Source organism: Schistocerca cancellata, chromosome 7, assembly GCF_023864275.1.
Source record: "Schistocerca cancellata isolate TAMUIC-IGC-003103 chromosome 7, iqSchCanc2.1, whole genome shotgun sequence".
Taxonomy (NCBI): Eukaryota; Metazoa; Arthropoda; class Insecta; order Orthoptera; family Acrididae; genus Schistocerca; species Schistocerca cancellata.
The window spans coordinates 299,781,264-299,800,016 of record NC_064632.1 but is presented as its reverse complement, the minus strand read 5'-3'; positions in this window follow the sequence as shown (position 1 = coordinate 299,800,016).

Genomic DNA, 18,753 nt, shown 5'->3' with positions numbered 1-18,753 from the left:
TATTCAATATAAGAAGAATGCCTTGCTAGTGACCAAAAATAATAACTAGAGTAGAGTAACACCAGAAGACAAACAAACAAACATAAAGTAAAGTACATATTTCAGATTCATTTCGGTCTGTGTTTTTCCTTACTTCAGCATATCCCACTCTTAACACAATACCAAATTCTGAACTTCCTAATTGTCTCTTTCTCCAAACAAACAGCAGTGTATAGTGACGTATCTTAATTTCCTCTACTTATCTCTTTTATATAGTGTATGATAAATATCCCCAATAAACACTATTACATATTCAGACTTTGCAGCTTTCTTGCCCTATGAGCAATTTAATTAATCCTGAAACACTGTAGGATATGTCCCAGCAACGTCATTCTTCTTCCAGTAAGATTTTTCTTCTGGTGTATTTCCAACTGTTCTCCAACCACTTTTCCAACATTATTGTTTGTAGGTCAGGTGATAAACAAATAATCCCCATTGTAATCATTATTTAGCAACAGATCCATCAGTAACTTTGATTTGTTACACATCATTACTGTTACAGTATGTTTTTACACACATGGGCTCCATTATGTTACATTAGATGTCGGTATCTGCAGAGTGTATTGTAAGTTCTGCATTCCCGTATTGTTAACATGGCCATTAGAAACGGGGGTGACAGATGACCAAACTTCACTCGCTTGTGTGAGAGAACAGTCATAGTTTCATGTCCTCCTTGACAGACAAAAAAGACATTCTGAGAGTTCTTCTGTACTCCACCAAACAAGAAGCAGTCTGTGTAATGTGCAGATGTTTGAGAAAATGCCCATTGTTAAATCTGAGTCTAGCTGTTAAAGAAGCCAAGTAGATGAATTGCATGACTCTTGCCATTGTGCCTTGTTGTCTGCTTCCATTCATGTTGTCAGTCTTCTAGTTAGCACTCATTTGCAGTCTGAACTTTAGATTTTAGTCCAAGTAATCCATATTTGGAATTTTAATCTGAGTAATGTCTGCTTCCATAGCATCTATAGCTAAGTGGTCAACAATTTCACTACCGTTAATCATACTAAGCAACATCACCCAAAGGAAGGCAACAGCTTTATCTTCTTCTTTCATTGATACCAACACTTCAGTTATTCTGTACTTACCACTTTAAATGCCACAAGGCCACCACCAGCTGTAATACAGAATTACTCCTGACACTGTGTGCTTGCCGGCAGCCACAGCAGAGCCTCATGCCTGATGCTATGTTCTGTCCTGGCCTGGCAGTGAAATGTCTGGCACTGTGTGTGTAGCAGTCAACGTGTTAAAAAAGAGTTTTCCATCATGGTGACACAAAATTTTTCAGCATTGTTCGAGCAGACAATTAATTGCTGATTACAATGGCGAATCTTTTGTCATCTGCCAGTATAAATTTAGAGCTTCTATATCTCCTATTTGACAGATTGTAAACAAAAAGATGAAAATCTATTCCATCCTCCAATGATTTCATCCACTTATTCGTTATTTTATCACATCTACCTTGGTACTGTATAATTTTTGTTCTTTTGAATGTAGCTGTTGTTATGCTGATTCTTACTCGTTATTGTTAACTTTCCCAGCAGCATTTATTTTGGCCAAAGTATTTCTACAGCCTTTGAAATATTGATAAATAACCTTCATTGCTTTATAATAATTGTGTGTTGCTTAGAGGAATGGAAGTAAAGCTGCTACAGAAATTAAATTGGTTTAGACCATTAGAACAGTCTGAAGGGGAAAAAGGAAACCACTAAAAGTTAGATAATTCACTCATCTGCCTAAGTCTCTATATCAACTTTTGGAAGGTTGCAGGTACCCAGCTGTAGGGGAAAGGTTTAGCATACTCATTGGTTATGTTATTCAAATAGCAGGTTTATCACTTGCAAATGAGTGTCAGAGGAGGGAGGTGGTGGGAGGCTGGGCAAGCATGCAGATTTTTAAAGTTTCTGTTCATATTTACAGACATGTTTTATTTGCATTGTGTTCATAAATCATCTTTAGATGAGCACTGTCTATAACATACTAGATCCAAAGAAAGTATAACTTGTATGAATTTATAATACAGTACAGTTGCTGTTTCTGGCAATGGCCTTGCCACAGTGGATATACCGGTTCCCGTGAGATCACCGAAGTTAAGCGCTGTTGGGCATGGCCGGCACTTGGAGGGGTGACCATCCAGCCACCATGCGCTGTTGCCATTTTTTGAATTGCACTCAGCCTTGTGATACCAATTGAGGAGCTACTCGACCGAATAGTAGTGGCCCCGGTCAAAGAAAACTATCATAACGACCGGGAGAGTGGTGTGCTGACCACACGCCCCTCCTATCCGAATCCTCAACTGAGGATGACACGGCGGTCGGATGGTCCCGATGGGCCACTTGTGGCCTGAAGATGGAGTGCTTACAGTTGCTGTTTCTGCATTAAAGCAATTTTCTTCCTTTCTCACTTTTCTTTTTACATTCTACATTATCATATTCTCTTAGTTGCTTGTCTCCCCCCTCCCCCCCCCCCCCCCCTCCTGTCCTTTTCATCTCATTTAAGTGTTTGTTTAATTTTGATCTCGCATCCATGTCCATGTTTTGGAGCACTTTCTACTTCTTTGCAATGCTTGTGCCTTTTATCTGTTGCATATCCCAATGAAATTTTTAAAAATTCTGCTCAATATTTAATCATATTTTAAAACTGTGTCTGTGACTTATGCCAGTTTAGTAAGTGGATTTTCCGCTTGTATCATGAGTATGTTTGATATTACTATTTTTAAAATTTAAATTGGGTTATGCTTTGATTGTCAGATTCTGATTTCAGATAACAATGTAATATCAATCACCACCTAGCACTATAAAGAGCCACAGTCTCTCAGCAGATGTCCTTATGTTTCCAGGCACAAGATTACAAAATACACAGTGTAATAACGTTTGTGTCTGCCTTTGATCTTTATCTCTTCATTCCATACTTCTGAAGTACAGTCAGAAACTGTCATCTTCATCACACAAAATTAGTTTGATCAAAGAAACTGTATTTACATCTGGATGTACTGGAAGACACAAAATCAAGTTGTAAAATATTGAATTAAAGCACACATTTGTCATTTAGTTTGTATGGTATGTTTACATAATCTGAATTTTGAAACTGTAATGTGTTAGTGACTATTTTCTCAATATGGCACTTCAAGAGTAGAAACCTAGGTCCCACGCTGTGACACATTTCAGCAAGTCAGGTGGCAGGGGCCCTGTGCCGTATGCAAACTGTGTTGTCTTTTTTTGTAGTTATATGTGGTGCCTTGCGAAGCACACTGGCAACACTGCCCCCACCACAACAGTCTGTCAATCACAAAGTAATTTTTATTGGAGTATAGTACTATTGTTTTTTAACCATCTGTTACCAAAAATTGTTATAATAATTTTGTTTATGGATATTCTACTTCCCATTATGACCTTCAAAGAGAACAAGTTTGGGATAATACAGAAATGTTATCAGTGTTCAGTGATAGTCTTTCTAGCCCATATCTCCATTTTCAGACAGTGAGAAATGTGTGGGAGAGAGTTTTTGAGATGAAGAGAACTGTTGCTGAAGGTAGATAGCAATTGTGGCCTTTATATGGAGAAAACTCAAAATCTGTTGCTCTTATTAATGAACCAAATTAGCATATAAAATGGAACCACTGGTTTTAAGTGCATTTTTCTTCTTGGGGAAAAATTTATGCATCTTTTTATGTAGATATAGTTATGTGCTGCTATCACATACAACCTTCCAATGACATGAAAGAACGCATTAACCCCTATTGTGCCCTTGACTTCTAGCAGTGAGTTCCAGGACATTCGACTTTTACTGTTAAGCTTTCAGGAATCTGTTCACAGGAATGCTAAGGAGTTTTTTCGATGTATCATTACTGTTTTTTCTTCTAAGGAATTTCTCTTGACTGCAAATAAGTGTCAATATAACAGTTTTACATTTCTTGTAGGCATCTTTTAGAAAGTAGCACACACAATTCATAAGTAGTCAAAACAATTGTCTTTCTGTGTGAAAAAGCACTTTTTAGTGTAAGAATGTCTTATTAATATTGTCCACACTGAAAATATGATAAATTATTTATTAAATTACTTTACTTTACTTTATCTACTTTTTCTCTCTGGAATGTATGATGATATATTTCAGTAATTTCACTATTTCAAGATGAAGATATTTAATTTAAATAAATCATAACCAAAGAAAACACTAAAAATTACGTGAAAGATTACACACAATTGCAGTTGATAGATATTTTTTGTGTTATAAATTGTGGGTATTTGTAACAAATGTGCTGTCTTAGGTTCCAAAATATTGGAATGAAATGAGTATGTGATAAAGAGATTATTATAGTTAATGGCCTAATTTTGACAAAGATATGTCATTGACTGGTAGATTTGACTTGTGTCAAATAGCGTTGTCATTTTAAATATTTGCACGTTTTTATATGTATGCACTATTTGCTTACATAATTTTATTGCTTTATTGGGTAGTGTGCGTGAATCACATTTTGCTTTTATTGTTATGTAATGCTACCCTATAAACTAGAATGCTATGTTACCAATAAAGGGCTTTTCTTGTACACTTGTATATTTTCTTGGTCTCCTTGCAAAGGTATTTGGTTCAAGATGTAATATGCAGCACAAATCACTAAAGTTTAGTAGCGGTATTACAGAGAGAAATAAAACAGTGGAAAGCCCAGGATGGAATTAGAATAATATAGAAAGGATAGATTGCCACTCACCACATAGAGAAGGCATTGATTCGCAGATGGACACAATGGGGGAAAAATGCCAGAAATGTTTCAGCTTTCGGACAAAGACCTTCACTCGAAGAAAATATACACAGGGCCACTGTCAATAGGCACTAAGGTGCAATTGCATCTGGCATGAAGAGCAATATGGATGGGGTGTGTAGTGGGGGTAACAAAGAGTTGTGTGGGATGGCAAATGGGAGGGATAGAAGTGTAGGGGTGGGGGAAGATGCTAGTGCTCCCTGTGGGAGCATCCAGGTGAGTATGCATTGTATGCAAGTGGGAGCAGTGAAGAGGATAGGGCATTGTATGCGAGTGAGAGCAGTGAAGGGGATAGGCAGGTGGAGGGTAGCAGGTATGAAGGTTGAGGCCAGGGAGCTCTTACGAATGAACATTACACAAAAGCTGGGGTCCATGGGAAGAATCCAGATGGCATAGGCTGTTTATTGGGTGACAAGCTCAGCAACAGGGTAGGGCAGCTCTCTCTTGGCACAGTTTGGCAGCGTCCATTCATGTAGACACATAGCTTGTTAGTTGTCATGCCACATACAATACAGCACAGTAGTTGCAGCTAAGTTGGTAGATTGCATGACTGCTTTCACAGGTGGTCCTGCCTTTGACAGTTAAAGTAGTGCCAGTGACAGGACTGGAGTAGGTGGTAGTGGGAGGATGTATAGGACAGGTCTTGCAGGGATATAAACTGTCAGGCAAGGGGTTTTTGAACAGGGGTAGAGTAGGGACGGATAATGATATTTCATAGGTTGGCTGGGTGGCAGAATATCACTGTGGGAGGGGAGGGGAGGATATGTCAGGGCACGATGAGAAACATGTGGAAGTTAACGTCTAGGATGTTGGGTTGACAAGGATCAGGTGAAGCAAATGCAGGAGAAGATTTTGAGGTTCTGGAGGAATGTGGATAGTCCAGATCATGAAGATGTCATCAATGAATATGAATTGTTAAGAAAGATTCCTCTAGATGGCCCATGACTAGGTTAGTATGTGCTGTGTGGGTGTCCATTGCTAAACCACAGATTTGTATCCAGGTGATGCCTTCAAAGGAGAAGTATGGGTGATGATATAGTTGGTAATGGTGACCAAGAAGGAGGTTGTAGATTTGGAGTCAGTCAGTCGCATGTTGGGTAAGGAACTGTCCTATAACAGCAAAGCCATGGATGTTGGGGATGTTAATGTAGGGAGAGGTGGCACTAACAGTGATAAGCAGGTTTTCTATTTCTGAAGGAGTTTTTCTGAAAGCTGAAACATTTCTAGCATTTTATATTTACCTTGTCTTAGAAGAAAGATTCAAGAAAGCCAAACTTATGTTTATAACATTTGTAAACTTGAAGAAAGTTTTTGACACTGCTGACTGGAATACACTATTTGAAATTCTGAAGGTAACAGGGATGAAACAGAGGCTTGTACAGAAAACAGACTGCAGTCTTAAGAATCAACAGACAGTAAAGGGAAGCAGTTGTTGGAAAGGGAAGCAGTTGTTGAAAAGGGAGTAAGATAAGGTTGTCTATCCCTGATGTTATTCAAATTGTAAAGTGACCAAGCAGTACAGGATACCAAAGAAAAATTTGGAGAAGAAATTAAGTTAAGTTCAGGGAGAAAAAATAAAAATTATAAGGTTTGCTAATTACATTGTTATTCTGCCAAAGACAGCAAAGGACTTGGAAGAACTGTTGAACACAATGGATAGTGTCTTGAAATGAAGTAATGGAATGCAGCTGTTCCTGAGGGAAATAGATCAGGAAATGAAACACTGAAAGTAGTAGATGAGTTTTGCTATTTGGGCAGCAAAGTAACTGATGGATGAAGTAGATACGATATAAAATGCATATTGACTGTAGCAAGGCAAGCATTTCTGTAGAAGAGGAATTTGTTAAAATCCAATATAAATGTGTCTTTTTTGAAGGTATTTGTTCAGAGTGTGCAGACCTGTATGGAACTGAAACATGGTTCAGACAAGGAGAGAATAGAAGCTTTTGAAATGTGGTTCTAAAGAAGAATGCTGAAGATTAGGTGGGTAGATTAAATAACTGTTGAAGAGGTACTGAAGAAAAAGAAATGAGGAGAAAAGAAACTGTGGCACAACTTGCGGAAAAGAAGGGTCTGGTTAACCCAGATGCCAAGTCATCAAGGGATATTCAGTATGGTAGTGGATGGAAGTACAAGTGATAAAAATTGTAGAGGGAGTCCTAGGCTTGAATACAGTAAGCATCATCAAATAGATGTAGGTTGCAGTAGTTATTCAGGGCTGAAGAGGCTTGCACAAGCTAGTCTCGTGTGGAGAGCTGCATGAAATCAGTCTTTGGATTGAAGACCATGACAGTAACAATGCATACATTAACCCCTGACAGACAGACTGGTTTCCTTGTTCATGCAAACATGTTAATTTTCAAGAGTACCCAGCACACAGTTTTAACGATCTATGGGGCTATTCATTTTCAATAGTGTTTATCTGAAATGATTAACATTTGCTGCAAACTCATACTCATATAAGCCATGCCTTAGAACTACACACAGTACCTGAGGCTTTATACTTTGCAGCCTGCACAGTGTGCTGTACATTTAATTGTGTTACCCCTAATTCACAGATTTTTTGGTAAAATGTTACAACAACATAGCACCATAGCTTCCATTGTTAGTATCAAAGAAACCAAACGCTTCTTACTCAACTCGTGAACAGTACCATAGCTCTTAAATGTATCCTGATATGGGTAAGTGTTAGATATATCAGTGGCTGAATTCAAAATTGAAGAAGACATTACTTGTATCATAAGTAATGTTTTTACACTTCTACTAACAACAAAATAAAGTATGAACTTGTGTTGCTCAAAGGAAAGCCTCGTCTTAACCCTTCTTGCTGCATTCTGCTCACAGTGTGCGTGCACCTCATGTGACCTTATCCATTAGTTGAGAGAACATTATACTATAATGCAATGTAAGAATGGCAATGACAATTTTTTTCCCTGGGGATACTGACTGTCAAAGAGCTAGGGTTTTTACTCCAATTAACATTAGTAGTAAATGTGATAATTGGAAATGATTATTTGTTTTGAAATGAAATATATGCATAAATTACTAAAAAGCCCAACATAAAACCACTTCAATGTGTGAAAATGTACATCATATTTAAGTGATATGAAATATGATTATCTGCATATTTACAAATAAAATACACATATGATATTTGATGAAATTGTAGTAAAACCTACACAACATCCTAATCCATCTCTATGCAACTCCCATTCCCAGCCCCTTGCCACAGGATCATATCCCTGTGGAATGCAGCCATGGCATATACAAACTCTGCTGCAATCACTGCACAGCAATTTATGACGGCATAAACAACCAGCTGTCCACCTGAATGTGAATGGCCACCACCAAACTGTGGCCAAGAACAAACTAGACCACCTGGTGGTACAACGTGCAGCTGAGCCCAACATGCTCAATTTAAATGGCTGCTTCACAACCCAGGCAATTTGGATCCTTCCCTCCACCACCAACTTTTCTGAACTGTGCAGATGGAAGTTATTCTTGCAACATTTCCTTCATTCCTGGAACCATCCTGGCCTAAATCTCAGTTAACTGACTGTCCCCACACCCACCACCCAACCGCTTCCCCTTCCTATGTCCTATCACCCCCTCTCAATTCATCTCTCCACATCATCTTCAACATGCACTGCTCTCCATTAGCTCGGACACCCATTGGTTACATGCAGAGCCCATCCACCTGTCATTCCTCCCTCCTGCATTTCTAGCCAGGAAACTGGCTGGCTCCTTCTGTTCTAAGCCTCTAGTTACCCACCCTACCTGACTCAACCCCACTGCAATCTAGCCCATCTGCCAAACTGCACTCCTGGCATTGTGCATCCAACCAGCACTAGGAAGGGGCAAAGGCGTTTGTGTGTAAGTGCATGTTTTTCTGTATGCATGTATAGTCTTAGGTCGAGAAAGGAGCCGATTTGAAAGTTAGCAAGTTTTCTGTCTTTTTGTGTGTTCGTATTGGTGACTCAATGCTTCTGGTTATCAGTGACTCATCTCCTTTACTCCTAAAGTAATTACATTTTTAATATAATTTTTCCTGTAATATGTCACTCCTGTGCAGGGCCTATATGAGACTGTTTGATAAATCTGCAGTAATACTAAACACAGTTGTAGCTTACCCATTTTCTTTGCACAGATGGCCTCAGTAGCATTGCCTCTATCGAAACTGTCTGAAAAGTTGGTGGTGGGAATACTCTGGTGCCAATAATGTAGTAGACGCCAACATTGCAGTTCATACATTTTAATTATACTTGGATGCTGTACAAACTGCTGTTTATGGCCAATTCAAGCCTCATCTGCTTTAACCCTTCTAGAACCACTAGGGTCAATATTACCCCATAAGCACATTTGGGTATGTATTGGACATGTATGTCTCCTTTGTTTTCAAAACTATTGTTTTGTTTTCAGAATACATGATGTTCTCCCTGTGAGTCAGTTGAATCCAATGATATTTCATTCTTTTTTATATGTAGAACATACTAAAATTTATTATTGGTTTGTGCACTGAGTCAGTTGGTGTCAGTATGACTCCAATTTGAACTGTTTGTTCTTGAATATAACATTTATGAAAGTAGAATGATGACTGTGACACTAAACAGCTGTTATACGAGACACCTGCAACAATTAGTCTATTTTTGTTTCTTGCCCCAGTTTCCTCAACTGTTGTACCCTTCCTAGTACTACTGGGGGAAAAAAAGTGTATGTATAAATATATAAAATCCATGGATTTCACATGTTTATTTATATGTAAAAGCCAATTTCGGGATCCTCCTTCGTGAGAGACCGCATGTGCAAGATTTGTGTGTTGATTTGAAATTCTGATTCACGTATTGTACTGTTTGTGTCACTTCTGCATCTTTCATTGACTATATCAATATCTGTTTGTATTGTGATATACTGTGAAATTTTGAACATTCGTGAGTGCCTCGATAAACACCTTCTGTTATCATCATCAATTGTAGGCTTAAACTTATTTGCACTCTTTAAATTTTTTTAAAAAACAGTAGGCCTATCCTCATTCAAAACAATCTTTCTGTGATTTCATTGTGTAATAACATGACAAGTAGGTTATTTATAAAAGTATATTTTCATAAATTATCAGTACAAGTGTTTTGAATAAGTACCTGATTTCATAACAAATCAGTATTTGAGGTTCACAGTTACTGCCAAAGAATAGATCACTCCTGAATTTTGTTGTATATCAAAGCAAGTAAATATGCATTTTCGAGAATTTTCGGAAGTTACCATTGGGCTGTGCATAATTTAATTTGTAGTTAATTGGTGTTAGTGATTTAGTAACTGTAGTACATATTCAAACAAACATGTTACATCTGGTTTTTCCTTAAAGAGGAGCATATTTTATCTACGTACATTATTAATTAATTGTATTCAGTTTGCTGATAACTGTAATTAACCTCAGTTAGTTTTAGGAAATTGGTAATTATTATCACAGGTTTTTCTGTTGCCTTAACAGAAACCTCATTTTGTGTATTTGCTTCAGTTCTTATAGGGAATTAGTAATTTTCTAGATCAACAGATATAAAAGATAATCAGCAGGCTTAGTTTCGAGTTATTTGTTCACCACCCTGTAGTACATTGCACCAGCCAAAATGTAGTCCCACTGTGAATGCTATTCTTGAACACAGGATGAGTTGACTTGTTCATAAGCAGCTGGAAATCGCCCTGACTACTGTCAAACGATTGGCAGCTGCTGCAAATCGGTGGGTGGTACCAATACCAAAGGTACCTCAGTTACTATCCTTCTCTGTGGCTATGTCTCCTCTGTAAAATGTACGGGTTCTGTCATTACTTGTCCACTGGACTGTGAGTGGCATTTCAACGCTAGATCTAGGTGTCCTGTACAGCATGGACAGGGCACAGGGAGGACTCAAGGTGTTATACTGTCCCCTTAACCAACAAGTTTGAGGTGCTGCCTTTCGCTGAAACTGAGCCCATGAGACTCACTCCAACTGTTTTGGGGAAACATGTTTTGTCTGGTATCAAGAGGTGGCAAATGCAAATGGGTAGGAGTCCATTAATTGTCACCAGTTCAAATATACAGAGGAAGATTGTACCCCTTGGGGAAATGGCAGCAAGGGACAAAAAAGGTCACTGGGTGCACTCAGTTTGTATGCCTGGGGGCCTCATTCAACATGTCGAAGAGGCTACTCCGGCAGCCATAGAGGGAACAGTGTGCAAGGAACTGCAAATCGTGTCACACATGTTGGAACAAATGATGACTGCCAATATTGCAATGCCTGTGTTGAATGTGCATGTGTGGCCAAAGGAACAGGCACTGCAGTGACTATAGCCATTATGAAATACATTACATGAATTCAATTGCAAATAAGGAGAACCATCAGCTGCAGAATGGAATGACAACAATGAAAATTTGTGCCGGACTGGAACCCGAACCCAGATTTCCCGCTTATCATGAGTGGCTGCCTTAACATTTGGCTATCTCCATGACTCATGGCCAGAAACTTCCATATGTCGTCAACCATGTAGCATCGTAATCAGAATAACACAGGCACTGCAATATCATATTTATCTGCCTTACTCAGCCAGCGACTTTCAAGTATGTCTGACCTGTATGGGAATATACATAATGGATGTAGGAGTACAGGTCATAGATGCACGGTTGACGACATATTGAAGTTTGGGTCTGGCTGTGAGTCATGCACGGATAGCCAAATGGTGAGGCAACTGCAAGCAATTAGCGGGCAATCCGGGTTCAGGTACCAGTCCGGTACAAATTTTCATTGTCATCATTCCATTCTACAACTGATGATTGTCCTTATTTGCAATTGTGAATTAATTTAATTTAATGATGACTGTTGTCTGGGCTTAGAGGTCATACTTGTATCATTCCAGCATCTGCCAGAGAAGACTGAGAACACCAGCCTTATGCACAGTTCCAACAAAGCTCATAATTTGCACCGTTGTCCCCACAACTGATCATGGCCCCTTGGTTCTGAGTTGAGTGGAAGGAGTGAACCAGTGCCTTCAGAAGTTCTGTGACAAGCTAGCTGCAGCTTCCTGGACTGACGGCACAGGGTTGAGAACTGTACAATACCCTTAAATGGGTCAAGTGTGCACTACATATCGGAAATGCCTCCCAAACGAGAGTATTAAAATCCTAGTAGTTAGCTGCCAATGCACTCACACTGAATTGATAGCCGTGAGACTTTTAGGGAAAATTTGTGTTTATATCGAAAGGATAGGCTAATTGGAAATGGAGGTTGTGTATTTGTTGCAGTAGACAAGAAACTCACAACCACTGAGGCAGACATTGAAGCTGCATGTGAGATTATTTGTGCAAAAGACTCAGTATGAGGAGGTGGGAATAAAATGGAAACTGGGTCCTTTTATCACTCACCAGATTCATATCTTGATGTAACTGAAAACTTTAGAGAAAACCTCAGTTCTCTTGTATGTAAGTTCTCCAATCAACTGTAATCATGAGTGAATTTTTCTTAATTGTGGGCATGATAAGACATCCTGTGAAACATTACTAAATGACTTCTAAGAAAACCACCTAGAACATATAATTAATCCCACCCATGATGGAAATACATTCGATCTAATGGCAAACAGACTTGACCTCTTCAAGATGTCCACATCAAAACTGGTGTCAGTGATCATGATGCAGTTGTGACAACAATGATTATTAAAGTACAAAGGACAATTCAAACGCGCAGAAATATATATACGACTAGTCATCATCATCATCATCATCATCATCATCATCAATTAAGACTGATTATGCCTTTCAGCGTTCAGTCTGGAGCATAGTCCCCCTTATAAAATTCCTCCATGATCCCCTATTCAGTGCTAACATTGGTGCATCTTCTGATGTTAAGCCTATTACTTCAAAATCATTCTTAACTGAATCCAGGTACCTTCTCCTTGGTCTACCCCGACACCTACCCTCTACTGCTGAACCCATGAGTCTCTTGAGTAACCTTGCTTCTCCCATGCGTGTAACATGACCCCACCATCTAAGCCTGTTCGCCCTGACTGCTACATCTATAGAGTTCATTCCCAGTTTTTCTTTGATTTCCTCATTGTGTTCCCATCTACTAGTACCTGCAATCATCCTAGCTACTTTCATATCCGTAACCTCGACCTTATTGATAAGGTAACCTGAATCCACCCAGCTTTCGCTCCCATACAACAAAGTTTGTCAAAAGATTGAATGGTACACAGATAACTTAGTCTCGGTACTGACTTCAGTATAGTATACGACCAGCAAACTAGATAAAAAAAAATCAGCAGTGTCAGATCTCAATAAGGGAAATGAAACTTTCAGCACAGGGAAGGGGCATGTAGTGAAACTACGGCCCAAGCTTAAAAGAATAGTTCACAATGCACTGGACAGATATGTAGCCAGTATAAAAGTTCATAATGGGAGGGACCCTACATGGTTTACAGTAATTTCCAAAGAAACGGGGACTGCTGCATAATGTGTGTAAAACAAAGCATAGAACTATAGATAGAGAGATGCTGAATCGAATGTGTTTGGCTGTCAAAAGGGCAATGCATGAGGCATTCAGTGACTACCATAGCAGATGACTGTCAAAACCCAAAAAAATTCTGCTTGCATGTAAAGGATGTTAATGGCACCAAAGTTAGTGTCCAGTCCTTAGCGAATGATGCAAGGACTGAAATTGAGGACAGCAAAACAAAAGCTGAAATGCCAAAAGTATGATCATATGTGGTATCAAGTGAAATTTGTGCCTGGTTTGAGGACTTTTTGTAGGGAGGACACACAGTGTGCTATCTTGGGTGGAGAGTCATTTTCAGATTTAGAAGTAACTTCAGGTGTGACAGAGGGAAATGAGTTGGAACCCTTACTGTTCATGTTGTATATTTATGACCCAACAGACAATAGTAATAGGTTTGTTTATAAATAAATAAATCTTCTGCTACCAGTCACGATTTATTTATTTATAAACAAACCTATTGTATCTACAGTCGCAGGCTTTCAAAAAACCATTTATAATGGATCAAATCAGACAATAGTAACATCAATCTTTTTGCGGATGATGCAAAGCTGCATAGATGTTCAATCAAATCTTGATAAGATTTCAAAGTGGTGTAAAGATTGGCAACTTGCTTTAAATGTTAAAAAACTTAAAATTGTGCACTTTGCAAAATGAAGAAACATAGCAGCCTATGACTATAATACTAATGAGTCACTGTTGGAATTGGCCAACTCATACAAATATCTGGGTGCAACACTTTGTAGGGATATGAAATGGAATGATCACATAGGCTCAGTTGTGGGCAAAGCATGTGGTAAACTTTGTTTTATTGGCAAAATACTGGGGAGGTGCAATAAGTCAAAAAGAGTTTGATTACAAATCAATGTGACTGGTTCTAGAATACCCTGTATGTGGGAACCATATCAAATAGGACCTACAGGGGGTATTGAATGTATAAAGAGAGAGACAGCAGGAAATGTCATAGGTTTGTTTGGTCCATGGGAGAGTGTCATGGAGATACTAAAGAAACTGAAGTGGCAGACTCTTGAGGATAGATGTTAACTACCCCAAGAATGACTGTTAACAAAGGTTCAAGAACAGATTTTAAGGAATGACTCTAAAATATATTACAACCCCTACGTATTGCTCACATAGGGATCATGAGGACAAGATTAGAATAATTACAGCACACACAGAGGTGTTCAAACAATCAATCTTCCCATCCTCAATATGTGAATGGAATGGGGAAGAATATCTCCCTTGTTTTCAAAGCTATTATTTTCAAAAGATACGGTTTTCTCCCACTGAGTCAGTTATATCTAATAACATTATGTTCAGTCTTATATTTACAACACATTAAAATTTATTAATAGTTTTTAGCACTTAGCACCACTGGGGTCAATATGATCCCAGTCTAAATTTCTTTTTGTTTCTTGAATGTAACATTTATGGAAATAGAATGATGACTTTTGCACTGACAGATGTAATGCATATTTTTATGTTAGTTCATTCTGCAAATACACAACCCCAGTGGTACTCAGTGAACAAACAAATCCTGGTAGTACAAGGGTCAATTATGCACAGATAAATGAGTAATTATGTACTACATTCAGTTGATATCCCATTATATTGTTCAAGTGCAGTAACCCAACTAAAACATAATTAAGTACGATTCTTTGCATGGGACAAATAAACACACAATACAGTTCGTAAATAAATCACTCTTTACACTGGCCTTCGAAGCAGATCATAATATCAGAATGAATAAAATATGCACTGTATCAGTTTTGAAAGCAGCACTGTTCATTGCCCAGTTCTCTTGTCACAATCAGTGATAATCTTACATTTTGTGTGTCCCATGAGAGTAGAGTAATTACACTTTCACAGTTCAATCAATCATTTAAAAAAGTCATTAAATTATTGAATAAACTTCTGGAATAAAAATTTGGAAAAAATGCACAACATTTTCTGACTTTTAATCTGTACTACATAAACTGAGATACATTCCACCATATTCATGGACAGAGATGCTGCTCCATTCAAAACTCACAATAGGCTGGCTTAACATGGCTTCCAACATGCTTCTTTCATAAGTTTGCAATAATTAGAACTGATTTTATCTATTACTGTTTGACAGATTTTCACAAATTATGCTTACAGATTTACATTTCTGATAACAATAATGGACGGATATTTCAATAATTTACTTATTTCTAGAGTTCTTTCATCTATCAGGAAGTCAGTAATCATATATTTCTTACACACAAATAATTATAATGAAACTTGAACAACCCATGGGTGTACTGCCGGTCCATAGTGTCCAATGGGCACAATATTTCGATGATCAGACATGTCGCCATCGTCAGGTGCTCTGACAAACTGAGCTCCTGAGGGCAGGCAGCCGTCCTGAATCCCCTCCCCTCACGAGGCGTTCTCTCCACGGTCCGCGCCCGTGCGTCAGCGGTAGGTGAGATGCTGGCGTCAGCGTCTGTGGTGGCGTCGGTGTAATTGCCTCGTCCGCCCAAGGCGCCCGTTCGTTTCCTTTGCTGAGTATCTTTTTAATTAGACTCAGTGCTGGGTCCCATGTCCTGCTGAGGCTGTAGCCACAATCTTGGTTGACGAATCTGTCCCTGGTACAAATTTCGATAGCCTCTCTAATGACGCTGTCCCAGTATTTAGATTTAGATGTCTGTGCCAAGACCCTGGTATGTTGGTAGTCCATGTCGTGATTTTCGGACAAACAGTGCTCTGCAACCACTGACTTGTTGGGGTACCCGAGTCAAGTGTGCCTCTGATGTTCTCAGCAACGATCTTCGATGGTGTGCAATGTCTATCCAATATAAGTCTTCCCACATTGACATGGAATCTGGTATATGCTAGCCTTCCGCAAACTGAGATCGTCTTTGACAGCTCCCAATGATGCTTGCATTTTATTTGGTGGGCAAAAGACGGTTCCTACTCGGAGTTTCCTCAATATTCATCCTATTTTCCCTGATAGTGCGCCAGTATACAGTATATAGGCAGTGGCTATCTTTATAGACTCCCTAAAGCCCACAAAGAAGGGGTGCCGTTACGCCCAATTGTCAGCAACATTAGGGTACCTACATATTTGCTGGCCAAATACCTGGCAGAATTACTAAGCCCTTATGTCGGTAAATTCCATCATCACTTTCATAATTCTGTGGATTTCGTAAAACGTCTCGACAGCTTCCAGCTGAAAGACTCAGAGATCCTGGTGAGTTTTGACGTTTTATTATTCACCAGGGTGTCTCTTCGAGAGTCAGTTGAGCTTATTGCACAGAAATTTGACGAGAAGATGACCGACCTTTTCAAGCACATTTTGACCTCCACGTATTTTCTCTTTAATGGAGAATACTATGAACAAACAGAAGGAGTTGCAATGGGGAGCCCACTCTCACTTGTGGTCACGAATTTCTATATGGAATACTTCGAGGAGGAAGCTTTGGCATCATCCAAATGGAAACAGACTTGTTTTCTATGTTATGTGGATGACACGTTCATGAACTGGCCCCATGGCAAGCTCGTAGACTTACCTGAACTCCATACACCCGAACATCAAATTCACTATGGAGACCAAAGCAGAAGGAAAATACCATTCCTGGATGTCATGGTCAAAAGAAGAGTGGATGGTACCCTGGGCCACAGGGTATACAGGAAAAAAACACACACCAACCTGTATTTGCAAGCAGATAGCTGCCACAACCCTGTGCAGAGGAATGGGGTGCTAAAAACACTGGTGCACAGGGCGTGCACTATCTCTGATACAGAGAGTCTGCCCAAGAGCTGGAACACCTCAAAACTGTATTCCAGAAAAACGGGTACTGGGAATGGCAAATAAGACGCACTCTCCGCCCCACCTCTACAGTACAGTGTGTGGAGACGGAAGAAGTCACGGAGAACGAGAGAGCCACTGCCTATATACTGTATACTGGCACACTATAGGGGAAAATAGGATGAATATTGACGGAACACCGAGTAGGAACTGTGTTTTGCCCACCAAATAAAACACGAGCATTATTGGGAAGTGTCAAAGACGATCTCGGTTTGCAGAAGGCCGGCACATACCAGATTTCTTGTCAATGAGGGAAGACAGTGCATACCATTGAAGATCATTGCTGAGAACATCAGAGGCATACTCGACTTGGGTACACCAACAAGTTGGTGGTTGCAGAGCACTGTTTGTCCGAAAATCACGAAATGACCAACATACCAGAATCTTGGCACAGACATCTAAATACTGGGGCAGTGTCATTAGAGACGCTATCAAAATTCGTACCAGGGACAGACTAATAAACCGAGATTGCGGCTACAACCGCAGCAGGGCATGGGAACCAGCACTGAATCTAATTAAGAGGACACTCTGCAAAGGAATGAAATGGCAACTAGGGCGGATGAGGCAGTTACACCGACGCCACCACAGATGCAGACACCAACGTCTCACTGGCCGCTGACACGCGGGTGTGGACTGCGGAGAGAACGCCTCGTGAGGGGAGGGAATTTAAAACGGCCGCCTGCCCTCAGGAGCTTAGTTCGTCAGCACACCTGACGATGGCGACATGTCTGATCACTGAAATATGCCCATTGGACTCTATGGACTGGCAGTAAACCCGTGGACTGTTTGGGTAAGAAATATGTCAGGAGAATCTGAAGAATCACAATTATAATGAAACTTTAAATTTCTGATATTTCATAATCAGTACTTTTTTTACCACACTAACTGCATTAATGGCCTCAGAAGAGCCAAAAGAAGGTAACTGATAAAAAAATTTAGTTGAATTAGCCCTGGGTCACTTTTTGAGATTCTAAGATACAGCACTGTGCTCATGCTATTTAATCATATTATTGAAGATATCACAAAATTTGCAAAAAGGAAATTATATATATATATATCCCCCCATAAACCACGGACCTTGCCGTTGGCGGGGAGGCTTGCGTGCCTCAGCGATACAGATAGCTGTACCGTAGGTACAACCACAACGGAGGGGTATCTGTTGAGAGGCCAGACAAACGTGTGGTTCCTGAAGAGGGGCAGCAGCCTTTTCAGTAGTTGCAAGGGCAACAGTCTGGATGATTGACTGATCTGGCCTTGTAACAATAACCAAAACGGCCTTGCTGTGCTGGTACTGCGAACGGCTGAAAGCAAGGGGAAACTACGGCCGTAATTTTTCCCGAGGGCATGCAGCTTTACTGTATGATTAAATGATGATGGCGTCCTCTTGGGTAAAATATTCCGGAGGTAAAATAGTCCCCCTTTCGGATCTCCGGGCGGGGACTACTCAAGAGGATGTCGTTATCAGGAGAAAGAAAACTGGCGTTCTACGGATCGGAGCGTGGAATGTCAGATCACTTAATCGGGCAGGCAGGTTAGAAAATTTGAAAAGAGAAATGGATAGGTTAAGGTTAGATATAGTGGGAATTAGTGAAGTTCGGTGGCAGGAG